Genomic DNA, 19,574 nt, shown 5'->3' on the forward strand with positions numbered 1-19,574 from the left:
AAAAAGTCATCTTTCATACATACACACTGTCCCCAAAAAAATCCATTAAGCAATCCAAATGTCTCACGAAGCAAAACCATATGTTTTTAATAAAAAGTAAGCATTCGTATTTTGAGCTTATTTAAAGAAATTAAATCCAACATTAGTAGTAAATACAAATATGGCAACACATCATTACGGCGAGTCATTTGGATTACTTTAATAATGAAGCTTTAACATTTAACAACCTATATATCGCTGGTGTCCTTCTGAAACCTCGTATCTCCAAATTTTGTGATTTTTATTTTTTGCCACACTGTAAAGCATTATTATTAGTCACCCTTTATGTTTGTCACTTGGTTTTGCAAATATCTAACCAATAAAAAGTATTAAAAAAGTGCTTGTCAACTTTGACAACACAGTATGTAATCAGTTTAAAACTACAGTGTTTTCTGAAAAACATATTGGACAATATGACGATGTAAAATAAATATACATTTATGGTTATTTTTTAAATATTAATAAAAACACTGTGTTCGTATACATCTGGGATGGCATGAGGAGTGAGTCATTTTATTATATTTGTGAACTACTCCTTTAATGTCTAATGAAGTGCTCTCTGATTGGTCATCATTTAATGTTATCTGCAATAGAGATTTTTAAGGTTGTGTAACATTGCACGCAGAGGGTTCAGAGGTCAATCGTCAAGCAAAGGAGACATTTATGTCCAGTGAAATCCATTTTGAGTCTGATGGGGTAATGGAGAGTATGAGGTGTGGTCAGACAATGGAGCAACGCCTCGGGTCCACAGTGGAAGTGGTGCAAGAGAGCAAAAAATAGACGACACGTGTTCTGTTGAAAAGTAAAGCAGAGGAGGAAAGAACAGGGCTGATGTCTAGTTCTGTCCGTCCACAAAATGACCACATGTTCACAAAACTACCATTTACTACGGTAACCCCCCGTCCCTACAATCTTCCCCCCTCGATTCTCGGACAAAATTTCACTCGACAAAGATCTCTGTCACATGTTGACACGGTTACGACCTCCAACTGGAAGTAATCTCAGCTGTGATTTTTCACTCATTATCTGACATATTTCCTCAAAATGACTGAAATGAAAAATGATTTACTCAGCAGGTGGATTACGGCCCAAAAGCGGGTCACAGGTCTGTTGTGATCGGGTCGAGGACACAAAAAGAGAGACAAATACATATATAACGATAAATTTGTGCTTAGACTTTTAAAAAAGGAGAAGAAAGTCACGGAGATGCCACATGGTACTTAAAAACGTTTTAAAAATACATCGACAAACACATCGACTAACATTTTCTTTTTACTAGTGAGCCACATTAAGGTTCAGAAACACAACATGAACCAGACAACAGTAGATATGGTCTCCACTTAAAGGGATAGTTCATCCAGAAATGAAACTAATTCAGTGGTTTATTCACCCTCATGTCATTCAAAACCTGAATTCCATTCTTTTGTAGAACACAAAAGAAGATATAAAAATGTTTCCTTGTAGAATTTACTTAATAAAATCCTCGTAACAATTTGCACGAACATTTTTTAAGAAAAAATTACTGCTATAATTCAAGTACAACTTACTAACCAGAATAAAGTAAATTCTACTTATTGAATACATTTAGCTTTTCTTAAAATATCAAGTAAATGTTACTTAAAGTAAACAAAAAAGAAATTACGCAGAACAAGAACACGTGTCTAACTCAAACTTCACGGATCACTTACTTTCATATTGAAATATATTATTTTTTACAACATAGATGGTCAAGTGAGAAGAGACTGGTGGTCTCTGAACTGGCATTAGCACAGATACGGCTCAGTAAGTGAAATAACACACTTCATGACTCATATCGTGCCTCCCTCAGCCGAGGCACAAGCACCGCTCTTCTGAACAACGGTAACAACTCTCCTAAATCTCAAAGATAAATCAACAAAAAACAAGTCTTCCATGCTGGGAATGACAGATCATCTGCCAAGGTAGTTATATCTACAAAAATTATTGATGTAGTCTCAACACAAAATAAATAAGTAAACTTAATTTGACCAATTTAAATGGGTTTAACATAATAAAATGTAGTTGGATTCACTTAATAATTTGTTCAATTAAAGTTACTTAATCAAAATAATTAAAATCTTAACAACCAAAATGAGTACATTTTATTCCCAAGATTTTTACGTTTTTTGTTAAAAACAGGAACATAAGCATATTAAGTATATTTTAATCTACTAAGGCACATAAACATTTTTTTCAGTGTTGTGGTTTTGTGTTCATGGGGTTCGGTGTCGTTGGGTTATCAACATTCTTCAAAATGATCTTCTTTAGTGTTCTGCAGAAGAAAGAAACTCACACAAAACCAGTTTAAAAACCACTGATTTAAAAAGCAACATCAAGTCAGATAAAAAGCTACACAAGTTAATGAAATCTCCACTGGCCTTGGTCTTTATCACTTGACTTCAGAGGAGTCATCCGGTAACACTGTCTTTGCTCATTACCGTGCAGTACAGTATAGAGGTGTTGATCGCTCATTCTCTCATGTTGTGATAAAGAAAGCTGGGACACCTGTGATGTACAGTACCAGTCTACCCTTGGCCTGAGTTTTAGCACAGTTCATGCCCTTGCGTTTCCATCACAATTCTTCACTCCCCATGTCAGCCATGAATCATGCATTGTGTAAGATACCGTTAAAAAATTTCCATGACCTCCAGAACTCAGTGCTATAGGCCGCTCAGCGTTAACCCTTCGTGCACATTTCACAAACACTCACTCAAATTTAACAACACAGAAAAGACGCATAAAGCATCCAGTAAATTGGTTTGCAATCATGTGACGGCATTCTTCACTTAATTCCACGTCCTTGAAAAACTGTGAAACATCTAGTGAAACAACAAGTCAGCTAGCTGTCAATGAACTTTGAATGAAATAAAATTAAAAGAAATAAACAGCTTCTGATTAAACTTTTGGCAATGGCACCTAATGACAACTACGCTCACGTCATGATTTATAAAAATATAAAATCGCATTTGTTTTCCACTGCTCTTTTCTTTCAGAGCAACAGTGTCCTCAAGTGACTTTACATTTGCCAACCAAATATCATTTCTGTGGGAAAAGATTACAAAACGACAACCTGTGTGGTACCTTTGAATACTACGTAACTGAAGAAAAAAAAATCTTAGAACAAACTGCAACATAGAAGTTACCAGATTTAAAGAGACAGTTCACCCGAAAATGAAAATTCTTTCTTCCGCAGAACACACAAGAAATTCTTTTAAAGAATGTTGGTCACCAAACAACAGCGGCACCCGTTGACTTGCATTGGTTTTGTGTCCATACAATAGAAGTGAATGGGTAACTCCGTTGTTTGGTTACCAACATTCTTCAAAATATCTTCTTTTGTGTTCTGCGGAAGAAAGAAATTCATACGGGTTTGACATGACAAGAGGGTGAGTAAGTGATGACAGAATGTTCATTATCCCTTGAAACATTTTTTTGAAATCTATTTGCAATGGGATAGCATAATGTGTCCTTTTAATGCTGTGAAATTAAAAAAGTTAATTAAATACATGCAATACATTTTTTAAAAGCTAAATATTAGGGATGCACAATTAATTATTGGCCATATCGGTACGAGCCGATAAATGGTCATTATTTAATATTATCGGCCGATAATAAAATTTAGGGCGATATATTATAGCCCATAAATCATTTCCTCTGTTTAAACTTCTTTAGCTGCACGCTGTTCACATATAAAATACAGTACAGGACTGTCTTTCTGTCGTCATCATTCACTTACTGCTATTAGCAAAACATTGTTGATGTACGTAGTGTGTAGATATTTATGAATGTGTAAATTATAGGAACAAAAGCATATTGTTTGAATCAGAATGCTGTCTGAATGCTTTCTGTCTTGAGATCTGTTAGACACGTGGCTATTAAGAACATATTTCTGGGTTGCTCTAGACGAACATCTATAATTTGTTTATTACATTAAAAATATACCAGTAAAGTTTGAAGGTTAAAGAATCGTTTACTAGTGTAAAGTAGGCTTGGTACATGATTTTCAGGGGAATAAAGAGAATTAATGGTTACCTTGTTTCTGCAGTCAATGTTTTCAAATAAAAGCAGTTGTCCACTTTTTGCATTTAGTCATTTTAGCAGACTTTATGCCTTTTGTTTCAGTCTTAGGGAATATTATATGAACATTTAGATACTGTATATAGGCCATTTAATGGGTATCGGCTTCCAATGTTTAAGAATGATCATTTATCGTTGTCAGCCAAAATGTACACATCGGTGCATCCCTACTAAATATCCATTAAAAGTAGAGTAAACAAATAAATAACAAAAAACACAATTTGTATACAGTCGTGAAAAGGGACAAAAGAGTTGCCCTGATAAAAGAATCACCATACATCACCGTGTCACATTAAACACAACCAAGCGTGCAGCGTCTGCTTAATTCTGCTGTAATGGACAACTAGATATTTAATACACAGCATTACAACATCGCTGAACCTACAAAACGTTTCAATGCACAGACGCTAGAGTCACCATATACACACCATACAATAACAGTTCAGTAGCATGTCAAATGTTATGGTACGCAGGCGTATGATCCATGATGTGCCACGGATTGAATTATGTAAATAAAACCAACAGTCTACCCTAAATACATGCGACGACCTGTCTGATTGATTGTTTGACAGAACATCATGTACACATGATGACAGTGACCCAAATCCACCTGCCAGTTCTCCATCAGACGCTGATTTTAAAAGACATTAATTTAATAGACACACTGAAGGCGATGTAGATCAGACTGATATTAATGTAGCCACAGCTGTCTCTTAGGTAAAAGTTCGCATGCGACGGACGTTTTTTACGACCGCGCCGAGCCAAACTAACGTATTGAATTGTAGAAGATGGTGCTTAAGCTTTGGACGTTTTCTTGAGAAAATGTGCATTTGTGGTCACAAGGTTGTTGTTAGGTGTGTATGAGTTTCTTTCTTTTTCAGAACACAAAAGAGGATATTTTGAAAAATGCTGATAACCAAACAACACCGACTCCCATTGACTTCCATTGTATTAACACCCGGAAACATTTCTCAAAATATCTTCTTTCTACAGAAGAGTCATGTGCAGGTTTTCATCCATATGAGAGTGAATAAACGATGACAGAATTTTCATTTGTGGATGAGCTATCGCTTTTCAAGTGCTTTTCAACATGCAGTCCAGTCGTGGCGTTCGGATCATAACCGTCAGTACACTCGTTAATTAGGAGCGGGATGCAAACGGGAGCCTGAAAAGTGACAAATTAACGCTAATGTAGTCTGAGATACATACTGTACTGCATATATTTCACGTGCGTCCTTTTGATCGCCGGCGGAAAACATGCATGTGAATATAAATGACAGAGAACAGAGGCCTTGATCAAAGCCGTGTTCTCAGGATAAACAAAAAGCTGCTTTGTCTATACCATGCAGCGCCATCGACAGTACGGACAATGAACGCTTCATGCATATTGATACAGGCAGAGGAGGTAAACGTTTCCTGATAAAAAAAAAACACGCACATGTGTGCAGCGAGACTTTAATAAAAGGAGCTCATTAGAGCGCGTAGTATGAAGATCTTTCAAAAGCTTTTTATGGGTACATTAGATGTAACGCACATAAAAGCTTCACAAAACACTCCATTAGCCCCTCGAATGTTTCATATGTTTCGAGCAGCGTAACATTACGTACACTTCTGCAATAAACAAATAAATACAGCTGGAAGGCTTTCTGTGTAATTCAAAATGGCGGACAGGAAGTAGGGTTAGATGTCAGACTGGACATGACCCAAGACATCTTCGGCCTATGGTCACACGACCATAGGCCGAATTAATCAAGTTAGTACCGCTTGTATATCTTTTGACCACTAGGTGGCGACGGCTTTAACCTTTGCAGACATCCCTCAGGATGTGGTGGCAACAAACCAAGTTTTGTAATATGTCATTGCATTTGTATAATATGGCATTTAAGTACAAAATTCAAAATGGCCGACGGTAAAAATGTCCAAAATCTGTGCGCAGAAACCTTGCAAAGTCTTGCTTTGGTTATTTTGGCAAACTCACCTTCAAATTCGTTGACGGCGCATTCGAGAACGGTTTGGTGTCTCTTCAACAAAATTGTGAAGAATATCTCAAGAATTTCAAAACGGCATCAGGCAGAAATGAAAAGCCCGCTTTACATTCGATTAAGTATGAGTTCAGAAATCAGAGAAATAAATGATCCTGTTTCCAGGACTTACAGTTCAAAAGTTATTAGACTGTAAATAGTGAAACATTGGTGGAGTCCAAATTCCAATTTGCCACGGTAAATGCTGGCACTGTCCTTAATCCGTTCACCAAATCTCTAACCTACAGAAGAAAACCATCCTATAATCCAGAGCTGCCATTTAAAGAAGCAAAATAATGAGAACGTGAAGACAAAACGACAGATGCTTGCGCTCACCTTCTCACTAAATAAACCACCACACAAAACAATACTCAACACTTATGGTAACCGCCCAAATTTTCAAAGACCTTGATTCTGCAACTATTTCTCTTGCTTATTTTCATAACAATTTGAATTAAAAGAAATTATACCAGACAATTCACATTACAAACATCGTTCCCTTTCATATGATTTAAAGTGATGAAGTGAACAGAAAAAGAGTGTAAGAATAAGAATGTGTATGTACATTTTATTAATTGCAAATTAAGTCATCAAAAAAATGACAGTATGATTATATTTATCAATATTTTATGTGCAGGCCTGATCTTTAAAAACCTCATATTGTGAAAAAGGTATCAATGTTTGAGGTCCGTCTTCAAATACTTATTTTACGGCATCATTAAAAATGTCCAAAAATTGGTCTTCCACAGGCCAGTCAAACAAAGTCCCGCCCCCAAACCCAAGCCATTGGTCGATGTGCTGTTGGGGAAAAAAACCCAAAGCAATGTTGTGGTGGAGCCCGAGAGACACAGTGCCCTTTTTGGGGAATCAATTAAAGCTCATCTTATTTACAGTATTGCTGTACGCACACATTAAACGGGAGATTAACGTATATAACAACCAAATGACACACTTCGTCTGTAAAAATCTTTTGCGATGACAAACGCGGCCATTTCTATCATTCTGGGATTATTTCCGTTGTTTATCCTCTAAAGGATGGCACATATATCACCAGGGCAAAGGCTCAGAACAGTGGCACACTAAACCACGAGTCTCCGGGGTGATACGAGGCGAAAGCTGGTAACAAAAGTACAGTGCACGTCCAGCATTACTGCCCCACACACACACACACACACACACGGGCGGGCAGGAGGGCGGGCGTTCCTCTCCTCCACGCCTGGCCCACAGTGGGTGCACAGCAGCCGCCTGCTACCTGCCCAGAATTCTAATCAGTCCAGGGGTCTGTCTGTTCCCCCCGCCTCCTCCGTCGTCTTATTCTCTCGCTCAACCTCACTCCACCCTCCCGCTCACCCCTCCGTCTCCTGCCTGCCCTCCCTCTTTCTCTGCCTTGGACGAAAGGGGCCGATGATCCTTCAAAATTAATTAGATCCCTCCCCACCCCCTTTTTCATCCCAAAAAAAAACGCCATTTTCCTCCACCCCTCGTTTTCCCTCAACCCAAAATCTCTCATCTTGGAAAGGAAATCTCTGAGTTTTAACGCTGCGCGTGTTGTCATCGATCGCCTACCCGCCTCTCTCTATACGTCTGCCGCTCGGTAAAGCGTGCTGTCAATATGTCCCTGGAGGTCAGTTCGTCTGGGGTAGACTCAGACGGCCGTGCCCCGCTGCCGTGACAAAGAGTAGAGGGCGAACGAGACGAACCAAATGAATAATAACGCAAACGGACGGGGGAAAAAGTAAGAAAGGGAGCCGTTTTCAGGTTAATCAGAGACGCTTTTTAATGAGGCGGCCATCTCATAAAGCATGCCGCGTGTGACTCGAAATCATTTTTATCAGGCGTAGGGGGGAGAGAGGGGGAAACAAAGAGAGGGAGAGAGAGGAGGCAAGAAAAAGGTGAGGGTGGGGTGTCGGGCAGGGAGAAGGAGGGAGAGGGGATTCTGGGAAAGGATGTCAAGCATCTGAATAATATAAATCTCAAATATGCAAATGTGACTTACAATGCTCGGCATTCACGCATTGTCCTGTGCCTCTGAGCCTGCTCTTTAATGGCACCCGGCAGAAACAATAAGAGCGAGAGGTGGTGACGAGAATATTTTTATAACCGTACCCAACTATCCTCCTATAAAATGAACGTGAAATTCTGAACGCTTTCCATGTCACGCCATCCATACTGTTCATTTGGGTCTGTCAGAAGTGTCAAAGCTTTCTCCTGTAGTGTGGTGAAAGTACTGTATGTTGACCCCCTCCCCAATGTATCATACGAGAGAGGAAACAGAAATGAAAGTGACAGTGTCCATCTCAGTTTCTCCATTTTGGAGAATAATTCACAGCTAACGAATCACGTATACTCTCCGTGACATACTTTTTCTCGCTCGCAAGGTCAAATCACACAACGTCCTTCTTATGTAAACACACACACTACAGACTGCAACAATAGTGAGCACACTCCATGATCCACAACATTCGATTTGCAAAACAACCCCTGACATATCTCTTACAGGAAAATCAATACAAAACACAAGAACGTACCTTTTTAAAAATATATATTTTCTATTTGTAGTCACGCATTGACAGTATGACAAAAATCTTATATCACGGCAAAGATACCGTACGAACCACTATACCACAGGAATTTAACAAAAAGTTGTTATACGAACCAAAGCTACTTCGTTTCTCATTGTACTTATTTTCTCTTGTCCTTTGGGACGTTGATGGATGCAAAACAAATGATTAGATTATTAACAAATAAATGCAAATGTACAAATGAAAGTACAATAAAAGCTTCACACTATAACGCATGAGTCTGCAAAAAGTCATTTTAAATAAACAAAGGTATAATTTCATCTCTTAACTCTGATTGGATGAGCCCAGTCGCTATAGTAAACAGCAAAACGCCATTTCAACGTCATTTAACTTCATCAGGATCCTCACTTTTTGGCCGCTTGGCCTTCAATGCATAAGTGACGCTGCCTGTGATAAAAAAATAGCCAATTTTCGCTCTTTAAATTCAGAAATTTTGTGTACTTGCTATTATTAAATTGTAGCACATGCCGTATATTGGCCAATGAAATATTGAAATCTATATTTTAAAAAATCTAAGACTACTTATTGGATGGTAGGTCTGTTCGACGATTAATCGCAATTATTCGCATCCAGAATAAAAGTTTATGTTTACATAATAATATATGTCTGTGCACTGTGCATTTTTATTTTGTATTATAAACACATACACATGTATATATATATATATATATATATATATTTAGGAAATATGTCCATGTATTTATTTATATTAAATATCATTTAAATTAAATACTGTACAGACATTCATATTTGTTTTGATATTTTTCTTGAATATATACATGTGTTTATAAATACAAAATTAATATGCACAGTACACAGACATATATTATGTAAACACAAACTTTTATTCTGGATGCGATTAATCACAATTAATCCTTGAACAACCCTATACAACTGCACTTTAGACCAACCACATACATTTTTTCCAATCTATTTCTCAGATTCACTCAGATTTTGGTGTATACAACAACGCTCTACAGTCAAATTCATATTACTGTCCTTTAAAATCAGACGAGGATAGTGAAACATCCCTGTTAAACCAGCAGCTAAATAATCAATCAATCTCTCGATTTAATTACTTTTACCACAATTACATGAACCCTACAGGCATCAAAACACCTACACATCAGTAAAACGCAAAATGCTATTGCCATTTATGGAGAGCGGTAATTAAATACAGAAAGAAACGACGTCTAGAAGATATCATATATTTTCTGTATTGTTAAGACGGTGCTGACATTTTCAACGAGAGAAAAATTTACATCCCAAACAATGGCAGGGGAGATGGCACATTCTGAAATTGCTCGCCATGATTCCCTGTAATCTAAAATCTACAAACACGCACACACACACATGAGGACATATTAGTAACACTGACTGCACACACACAAACACAAACACACACGCTCCGTCAGGGTCCGTTGAGGTGATGGTAAACTCTGCCTTAGGTTAGAGGGGTAAATTATGTTAGCATATAAATGCAGAGCAGACTGCATAAGCAACACAAAGACAGACAGTCCTAATGAATAAAATATCACTTTTGTCTTTTCTTTCTCTTTTTTTGTGTGCGCAATACAGACATTCCTCAGACAAGCTAAAACAACGAACTGTAAACGGTCGCCAAATGAGATGGCAAAATACGTGCCGTTCTCCTGACGGCTTGCATCATTTATTTATTTATTTAACTAGCGTTCATTTCGAGTTGAGTAGGCTGCTTGGCTAAATGTGGAGCAACTGCTTTTGGGAAAGCCTTTTAACGTGCCACAAACGCACAGGACCCGTATTAACGGAGCGCACAAAAAATGCTTTTTTTGTGTGATTGTTTGCTGAGAAAGTCCTTTGGTTTCACGCAAAGTATTTCGAGCATTCACCAAATGTCAAACGTGAGGCGTTAACAGGGCATCAAACACACGTTGCTGAAACACGCAAAAAAAAAATGCAGTAAACAAACCTGCGTCCTGACCTGTTCAGACTGATCCCCAGCGAGCGTGCGCGCCGTCTCCCCGCGCATTTTTGTTTTACGCACAAACTACAAGTGCACCACATGCACGGGGGCCTTGAAAAACATTGAGAGCTGCGCTCTTCCAGTCTCCACTCCTCTGCCGTCTTCTCAATGTCTGATTTCTCGAATGTGACTCTGGCACGTGAAAAACGAGGAAGTGAAACGCTGCGAGTCGAATTCTCCGCACTTCCTATACAACAACACGCCAGGCCTGACCTGAAACGACCCGGCGCTCTTCTGGCAAGGTGCCAGGAAAGTCTTCCGGACTGAAGTTTATATTGTGCGTTTATGGCCTGCTGCCATCTGATCATAAAGTTACGCATGTTCCCGTTTCATCTCGAGTGCTCCTGCTTGTTTTGCTGTCAAATTAGTCCTGCTCCTCTTTCGTTTGCATACACTCATGCGTTTGTCATGAATTATGCAGGCTTTAGGGTTTGGGTTTTTAAGCTGTACCGAACGATCGATACCACCCTGCGTTGCTGGAACACAACGTGGAGCTTTCTTTGAATTGTGAAAAAAAAGCGTTTCTAAACAGTATTCAGTTCTTTAAATTGTCACCTAATAACAATCGCATTTCTTCTGTACTTCTGCCAAAATACAGCTAATTGTTTCAACAGGTATCGGTATTCCATTAAACGCCCAGACTCATTCTTACCACCACTCGTGTGTGTTAAACATCCAACTGGTGTTGATTTCCTTCATAATACTTTTAATAGTGTTTTTGCATTATATTCTGATTTGTTTGGTGAAACAACACATTACTGCACTATTGATCTTGTTCGCTGGGATTTTGCGTCTCCTTTCAACTCCAATCACAGAGATTGATACGAGCAATGAGAAAATACAATACCACTTTTCCACAAATATACGCAAGCTGTTTTGTTTTTAATTCGCTCCTATGGATAATCTGAGATGCTCTGTGACTTTCAGGCTGAACACATAACCCAGATTCTATTCTGCAGCATTATGTAAGACATAATATTTTTTAATATTTGAATGATTCGAAATATGTTCTGCACAATGGATAATTAACGTAAAATTAAATAACTAAATTAAATAACGTTAAATGTAAATTATTTTTGACAACTAATTATTGCCAAAGTTGAGACAGAATTTCCCCCATTCTCAACATACACTGATTCACAGTACAGTCTTCTTTTTTTCGAGTGCATCTGTTGCATTTTAGTGCATTAGTAGTGCATTTGATATTTGGTGTAAAATTGTAAAAGAAGAGCCCTGTGAGAATCCTTTCTCCATGCATATTTAACTGAATACATCACAAAGCTGTTTAGAAGGTGGACCATTTGACTGTTCATGTGATGGTCTGCAAAATTATTTCAACCCTGGAGCAGATATTGGTATAATTACGGTCTTATCATGTTGGTACAGATGTCCATGGCAACTGCCAAATTTTCGGGGGGTGGGGGGAAAGGCATGAGCAAAAGGGTGATAGCCGGTAGAAACTGGAAGTCATGAGAATCCTTTGGAAGATCAATGCGAAGATACACCCACAGTGGTCGAGTTCACACTCGACCTCGATCTGGACCCTCGCTGCATGGCATCAATAAAGAAATGTCGAGCTTGAGATTAGAAATGATGCTTTGCTTTGGCGTGTATGGATGTTTTGTATGTCTTTCGTTAGTCAAAGCAAACACGCTTTAATCCGTAAAACTGGACCGTGATTCAGTTGGATTCTCTGAAGCTGGTCTCCATTACCGTGAACTCTCGACGCGTTATCGGTACAAATCGTAATTTAATGCTGGAAACCGATTCGTCTATATGTCTTATGGATACGAGGACAGCATTCATCATTTTTCATTTTTTTCAATTTTCAATGACGTCAGAGGTTAAAATCTGACTTTAAATATTTCAATGACGTTCACCCACTCAGCGAAGACCACAAGTCTATGGGTTCTGACTTTCTCAATACATCTTCTGTCAATATAAAATATTGATATTAAAAAATAAGTTTTACCAACTCAAGGGGTGTAAACTCTCATTGAGGTCCATCTAAATGGAAAGGATACTTGAATAATTTACTAAATCCAGTTAATTGCATTAAGTCAAGTCAAGTCTCCGCCACCTTTCTTCGCCCCTCACGGAAGTAAAATGGGTTTCACGCTGACTTACGGTACGACACAATGACATGTTTCTAAACACCATTATTAGTCAAGGCATTGTATAAAGTATAAGCTTATGTTCACGTGATGTGATGGAAGCGGTCAAATACTGAACCTGTAGCGTGAACATGTTTCAAAGGCCACTTGCATATCCAATCTCTCTGGACGACTGCCACACCACAATTATAAAACCAACCTTCTCTCGTATTAAAGGGACAGTTCACCTCATGCCACTCTAACCCTTACACTAAGAAAATATATTTTCCTATATATTCACTGCAATTAGGCATGGGCCGAATACCGCCGTTTGAAAAAGTCAAGGTTTTAAAACCACTACAATTTTCTGTTGTACCGTTCCCAAGGTATGAGCTGTTTTTTTAATGTCTCGTCAAAGACGGAAAGTGCAGGAATCCACCAGGTTCTGTGCTATTTTGTGTTTATGCTTAATTTGTTGTTTGCTCTGCATTTCATTTATTTATATATTTATGTATCCATGCATGTTAGTTTAATGACTTGAAATGCAAGTAAAAAAAGACTAGAAGGGGGTGCCATGCTTTCAAAAAGTTCAGGAACCACAGATTTAACCTGACATACTGTGCATGTTTACTACTGTATACTGTTGTGTTGCTTAAAAATAAAACACACTGGCTTCTAGGTTTTTTACCAAGACATTTAAAAGAACACATTTTGAAGCTGTAATACCGCAATATTTCTTATATACCTTATAAGATCTTATAACGGCCCATGCCTACTGTCAGTCATCGAAATCATTTAATATACATTTGAAAATATACTGAATAATACATGACAATATTACATTACATTGAATAATACATAAGGAATAGCCGTTATTGAAAAATATAAGCACTTGTTGGTTCCAATATATGGAAATGCATTATTTAATACATTGCAATATATTTGCCAGTATATTCACATACGTTTTTCTTTCATAAGGGAAACCTGTATGACTTTCTTCTTGTGCAAAACACCAAAGAAGATGATCTGAGGAACGTCGATTACCAAACAACACTGAACCCCATTGACTTCCACTGTATGAACACAAAACCACTGACGCATTTCTCAAAATATCTTCTTTTGTGTTCCACTGAAGAAAGAGTCACGTTCAGGTTTACAATCACTTGAGGGGTAATAAATGATGATAGAAGTTAGATTTTTGGACTATTCCTTAAACTCCCGTGCCAACCTATATGTGCCAGACAAGGACTAAGTGTTCAAGGGAGAGTATTCAAATAAACACTATGTACTACACCCCCAAAAGTGTCATAAGAACAAAGCCCAAAAAATTCACAACATAGTGCAATACTGTGTTAGCAGGTACTGTGTGCATACCTGTTGCTCTTATATTCACACTCACGAGTAATCCAACGACGCAAACCTGCTGACTACTTTTCAACTTTCCATCTTTTCTTACAGTACATACTTAAACAACGGTGTTGTTTGGGTAATAACTCCAATGAAGAATTCCCAGTCTGCCAAAACTCCGGTGTCAAAATATAAGGTCTTTAGAAACCTAACCCCGTCAGATTAATAACCGTGTTGCTATTGCAACGTGTTGGGACAGCCAGCAATTTCACAAGAGTTACGCAGAAACTGCCAAAATCTCATTAATGCTTTCCACCTCGTCGCCGAGGAAAGGAAGTGAATTAATTGCAAGTGTAAGCTGTAAAAAAAACGTAACGTAAATCTGAACAAATCTTTAAATGATGCTCAGTGTCAGGCTGCGCGTTATTATTTAAAACAGAAAATCTTCATTAAAATGTTTCTGCAAAGCTGTGTTCCTACAGCCCAGCTAAACTTCATTAAACATTTTTTCAGTGGCGTGTCAGTATCGTGGCGCACGCTCACGTGTTATTGTACAAACAATAATAGTATAAACGTCTACACACTTTTCCCCGGGTAGATACTACATATACTGCTATTGAAGTACAATCGCCAGCACTGGCAACAGCATTGGCACTGATGTAAAGATGCGTGCGCCTACTACAATGATTCACTATATACTGTATAAACATCATTCCATATGCTCCGTTTCTGTTCAACAGCGACCAGATTACAAATAACAAAAATGATCAAAACTGATAATCGACTGGGTAGAATGCAACTTGGAAACCCTTTGCTCCTCTGCCAAATTGCCTTGGCAACAACAACTGTCCTGGCAACAGGTACGCACACCTATGTGCACAGTTTTCAAGGCTACTCCTACTTTAAAACCTTCCCTCGGTTGTGCAGCTGTCCTCTTTAAGCTGGCCCAGTTCATACAGAGCCATAAAAACGTCGAGGGCTCTTTCCAAAATGGCCACATAATACGGATTAGATAAACAACGCCTGGATGGAGACGGAGCGGGAACGTGAGGGCCGGTTCACTCCCATCGGAAGCGTAGACGACGGCACGCACGATACAGAGCTCCTCTTTAAAATATTTACATTAAGAGTTACGTCGTTGCACGGCCGTGACCTTTGCCACTTGTAAACCGCTGTTTGTTCTTTCAGCTCTTTATTTGGTCCTTTTGTGCTGAATGAAAGTGAACGCATGCCCACCGTGATCTGTATTTATTTTTATAACAGTTGTGTCAAAAGCTCGGAACGCTCTTCCCGGAAACATTATATATTCGTGACCCAGCAGATCCTGCGCTGTTTTCAGCGGCACGTCTTTAGGAGACGCTCCTTGCCAGTAACAATAAAGACTTGTTAACTATGTGGAGTGCTAATGTGTTAAACAGCCTTTGTAGTAATAGCCATTACGCCGTCCCGCGTTTCGATTATGGGACCGTTAATTCTTCTCAGATCTCAAACGGGGAACGCGATTCTCCAAAATGGAGGCCGTTGTACGTTGTACTGAAAAGCGTCTCCCTCCCTCGCCGGGCCCGTTTCATACGGCCCGGTTGTAAACAAATAAGAAGTAAACTTGGCCAAACTCTGAGAGAGAACTCTTTGACTACCTCTGCTTGTTTTTTTCATCTCTCGTTCGCAAACCATTTCCAGATATTTTCCTTCAGAAATGGCAGTGATCTCACTAAGACTTGTAGAAAACCATATGGGTGTCGGGGTTAGGCGAGGACACGCGAGCACCTTGGCAAACACACAACTTCCCTATTAGAATCCAAGATACATTTTTCACATGAGTGAAATGCCTGTGTACTCGTTTATGTGTTTAAAGAGAAGCGCTGAAAAGATTCCTCATCTCCGTATTGTGCCCATAAAGTCACGTTTTGAAAGGAAAGAACAGACGGACGGCTTTCTTTTGTTTGCGTGCGCAAAACAAACGTTGGGTAAGAACAGACCTTGGAAAGGCATGCCGGGTGGCTTAAGTGTTTACGTTTCATGTGACATAAAAAATTTTTATTCTACACTGTGTCGTGAGTGTAGACAAATTGATCAACTTTGCAATAGAGAGAGAGAAAGAAAGAAAGAAAGAAAGAAAGAAAAAGCCAAAAGGAAGAGATTCACCAAGTGAATGCTGCAACACATGACTGACAATTATGTATGCAAAAGGGCGGGCAGAGAGCGCTGGCACCCTCGCTGTGGAAAATCCCCATTGTACCAAAACAGCTCTTCTCGCAGAGGTAAAAGTTACAAGTTTGCCAGGTGAGCTCTAACCCTGGCTGCCTAAAACTGGTTCTCCCGATGTGGGTGTGTGAATGAGATAGCGCGAGTATGTGACGCCGGGTCATCTGAGGTGAACAATGTACAGTGCTTTAGCCAAAGCACGGCCGCTGGAAAAAAGCCTCATCGTTGGGGGTCATTCATGAGAAGTTAGCGCTCGGCAAGGTGGAAAACACAAGGAAGGCTCTTTCACAACACGAAGGCAGCTGCCGTCCAAAGAAAAAGAAACTACAATTACACTTTTAGAGGAGCTGGCGTGCAAAAAACAAAAGGGGTCTCGACAGGACTTCGAGGCCTACGTTCAAAATTCCTCTCCCAGACTTTTTTGCGCAGTACGAACTATTCTTTCTATTCCGAGAAGCGTGAAAACGCGAAATACAGGAGAACGTCAAACTCGGCGGGTATCAAAGATCCGGTCCCCAAAGTCAAATAATTCCAGCGTTCTAGTGAGTTCAGCCAGCCGTAACGCCACGTTCTTAAAAATAGCGTGAAAATGAGAAAATCACTCATTGGGAATAACTCACACACACAAAAAAGAATGGAATAGAATTTATTCTTCTAAGATAAAGCCTTAGGGTAAGACGGGGAATGTTCAGCTCAATTAGGAAAAGTGGATAGCTCACTAATTCTGATAGATCTCTCAGATTAAATTGTCAAGTAATTACATTGCGAGCTTTCACTAAAAGGAAAAAAACAGAACTTTACAACCCAATTATGACCCAATTCGAAATGTTGTCTACGTTCTCAACGCGATAATTTAATCGCAAAAGTACGGTGGTTTAATTTTTGCTTTATATGGCCGAAGCAGGACCAGATATCCCTAAACCTTCAATGGAAAAATGTTCTGCAATCAGCTGTATACAATTCAGTTTATTTCCGCATTGACATCACTCAAAAGGGCCCGTTCACATCGTCAGCGAGATGTGGGCCTGTCCAGTGACCCAACAAACTTTTGACCAATGAGAGACGAGTGACGAGTAATCATATTAATCCTGAAGCAAAATAAAATTTAGGGATGTCAAAAGATTAATTGCGATTAATTGCATCCAGAATAAAAGTTTGTGTTTATATAATATATGTCTGTGTACTGTGCATATTAATGTTGTATTTATAAACACATACACATTGGAAAACATGTAAATGTATTTATATTTACCATATCATTTAAATTATATATAAATCTGTAATTGTTTTTATATTTTTCCTAAATATATGCATGTATGTGTATGTTTTTATAAAATACAAAATTAATATGCACAGTACATGTGTACATATTATGTGAACACAAACTTTTATTCTGGATGCGATTAATCGCTATTAATCGTTTGACAGCCCTATAAAAATTATGTGTGGACTAATGTCTCTGAGATCGTATGTACATGTATGACCCACAACACGACTTGAAGTGGAATTCACGTTCCACCATATTAATTGAGATTCCAATTTCGTTCATAACCGTTACTATGGCAACCACAACACGAGAGATGTATGGCTTAATATATTAACAATGGCATTGACTTTATAAATGTGAAGTTAAAGAAGAACAGTGTAACTGTCACAGTATTCATAAACTTTTTTTTTTAAAGTTACCCGGAGGCTGCCATTTTTTTGCGTCAAGATCCTTGACGTCAAATGGTTGCAACCTTAATCTGTTCTCTTAACGCTACAGCGAAGCACACACGTTTTCCATATTTAACAGTAAAATATGAGACGTCAAACATAAGATCAGATATATAAATACACATACACAGGGACAGTAGGTGGCGGTATGTCCTCTTGACACAAGCCAGCCTGCCTGCCATAAAAGAAGAATGCGTTCAGTATCAATAAGCATCTGTTCAAGGTAAACGTGAATTAAATCAGTTTTAAACGACCGTCTTTAAGACATTTAAGACTATTTAAGACATCAGCATCCACCATAATCGTATACTTTATAAATTATGAGAATATACTGATAAACACAATAATAAGATGCTTGAGGTTTGGTTATTTTTTCTCTATTAGAGCACGCGTGAATATTATCCCCCGTCAGATAACGTTTATGACAGAGAGAGACGATAACGTTATCTACATTAAAAAGTCAAAATCTGGATAAAATGCATTTAATAATGGCTAAAAACATTGTGTATACAATAAAATTCGAAATGATTTTGTTATTATTATGTATGTTTGTATTGTTTCTGACCAACAATATTAAAATGTATGAAAATACACCAAATAGCGTCTTTATTTTCGTTCGTTATTATTTTAGCATTATTTATTTATATATATACTTTTTTTATCCTACAGCACTTTATATTTATATTAGTGTCTCTGTGTTCAGTTTGGCTGTCTGTGCGTGCAACCGTTTTACGTCATCGAAAAAGAACATGGCGGCCTCCTTAGTTTAAAAAGAGTATTACATTTAGGTTTTTTTAAAGAATTGAAAATATTTGATGTGTTTCTAACGACAAATGCTAGTAGTTTAAGGTTATTACAACGGATAAAATGTATTAAGGCTATTACAACGGATTAAGCTATAGATCTCTCTATACACTGGGTTTCCTTTAACAATGTCATCTTTAACCAACCCAGATCAGTCATCAGGATGATGTAAATTAACATTTACATTTTATGTTAAAACATTTGAATATATTATATATTCTTGTGGAATGGTTGAATAGAAGGGTCAACATTTTTTTGTTATAAACACAATGTCAAGTCAAATGTGACCCTGGATGACAAAACCAGTCTTAAGTAGCGCGGGAACATTTTTAGTAAAAGACAAAAATACATTGTGTGGGTCAAAATTATCGATTTTTCTTTTATGCCAAAAATCATTAGGATATTAAGTAAAGATCATGTTCCATGAAGATATTTTGTAAATTTCCTACCTTAAATATATAAAAACTTTATTTTTGTGAGTGGATGGTCTGCCACAGTGCCCCTGATTAACAACCTCAAAGGCAATTTGCGCTCTCAGATTCCAGAGTTTTAAACGGTTGTATCTCAGTCAGATATTGTCCTATTCTAACAACTCATATATCTATAGAAAGTTTATTTATTCATCTTTCAGATTATGTAAAAATCTCAATTTCGAAAAATTGACCCG

The 19,574-nt window shown here is 38.2% G+C and overlaps 1 protein-coding gene across 4 annotated transcripts in view; it reads right to left on the minus strand.

The window, feature by feature from the left end:
- Nucleotides 1-19,574, minus strand: part of zbtb20 (zinc finger and BTB domain containing 20) — a 51,927-nt gene that overhangs the window by 27,822 nt on the left and 4,531 nt on the right. The window contains exon 1 of one of the 4 annotated variants that reach the window (XM_057323009.1): nucleotides 10,701-10,892. The exons of 2 other annotated variants lie outside the window; for them this stretch is intronic. The gene's annotated coding sequence lies outside the window, so the exon portion shown is untranslated. Of the gene's footprint in view, nucleotides 1-10,688; nucleotides 10,893-19,574 lie in introns of those variants that run through there. One more of the 4 variants, XM_057323003.1, reaches the window with a different exon arrangement.

Source organism: Triplophysa rosa, linkage group LG2 (assembly GCF_024868665.1).
Source record: "Triplophysa rosa linkage group LG2, Trosa_1v2, whole genome shotgun sequence".
NCBI classification, from domain to species: Eukaryota; Metazoa; Chordata; class Actinopteri; order Cypriniformes; family Nemacheilidae; genus Triplophysa; species Triplophysa rosa.